Consider the following 1,057-nt stretch of genomic DNA (forward strand, 5'->3'; position numbering starts at 1 on the left):
GCAGCGCCCCAGCCCCAGGGGAATCCTCTGCTTCCTGCTTATGCCGCAGTATCTGTGACAGCAACGTTCCTTAAACCCTTCAGGAGGAAATCTTGGAAATTCTAATTAAAGAGCAGCATTAAATATAGAAGTGTGCATTTTAAGAGGCTTTTTAATTTTAGCTTTTATTGGCCATTTAGGAGAATGTCTGCATGGGTAAGGCAGAGAAAGTGGAAAAATCTGTGAGCCTTTGGAGGAGTCTCCATAAATATCTGTACACATTGGGAAAGGCTTTTTGGAGGCACATGTTGTTTAGTAGGCACATATTATTTTTTGTCTTACAATGACTTTAAAAATATGTAGAACCTTCTTGCCATTCTCCAGCAAGTCTCAATGAGTATCAGGTGCTTGACTTTGCACACTGCCTGTTTAGTTTTGGTCATGAATCATATTGTGACAGCACAGGTTTTGTTTTGCAGCTGTAAAATGTCACTTCCTCACCACGTTCACACATTAGCCATGGGAAAGGTGCAGGTAAACACCTGCTCAAGGTATGTCACCCCCCACCAGAGCCTTTTGTCAGAGCATTATGAGTGCTTAGAGCAGTTTCTCCTCTTCATAAGTGTTTAATTTCTATTTTTCTATTTAGCCAAGCCCAGTCTATACTTATGAATTTCCAAGCCAGTATTTTACCTGTTCACAGACTCCCTTGTTTGATTTGTACAGTTCCATCCCTTCTCCACTTTCACCCTTCAAAGCACACTGAACCACTCTGCTCACCTCTCCCAGAGAACCTCCCTGCTGCTTCCCCAGCAGCCATGCCCTCATCCCAGCAAGGCTCAGTCCATCTCTCCGGGTGCTGACAAGGACTGTGAGGAGCAGATCAGATGGGAATCACCAGGAACTTGCACAGTGTTCTGACATTTCTCATGCTCAACCAGCCCTCCCCTCCTGCTGGCTTTTAACGCCACATTTATCTTTCCCACTGGGGTGTGACGTTGGGGTTTGCCAATCCCTGCACACAAGTGCCACTACACAAAAGCAATTCCCAAATAGGCAGTTCCCACCACCATGGACA

General features: G+C 45.2%; 1 protein-coding gene across 1 annotated transcript in view; it reads right to left on the reverse strand.

The window, feature by feature from the left end:
• Positions 1 to 1,057, reverse strand: part of LMF1 (lipase maturation factor 1) — a gene marked incomplete at its 5' end in the record, with an annotated part of 124,268 nt that overhangs the window by 26,521 nt on the left and 96,690 nt on the right. The window lies entirely within an intron of this gene.

Source organism: Acanthisitta chloris, unplaced genomic scaffold (assembly GCF_000695815.1).
Source record: "Acanthisitta chloris isolate BGI_N310 unplaced genomic scaffold, ASM69581v1 scaffold500, whole genome shotgun sequence".
Classification (NCBI taxonomy): Eukaryota; Metazoa; Chordata; class Aves; order Passeriformes; family Acanthisittidae; genus Acanthisitta; species Acanthisitta chloris.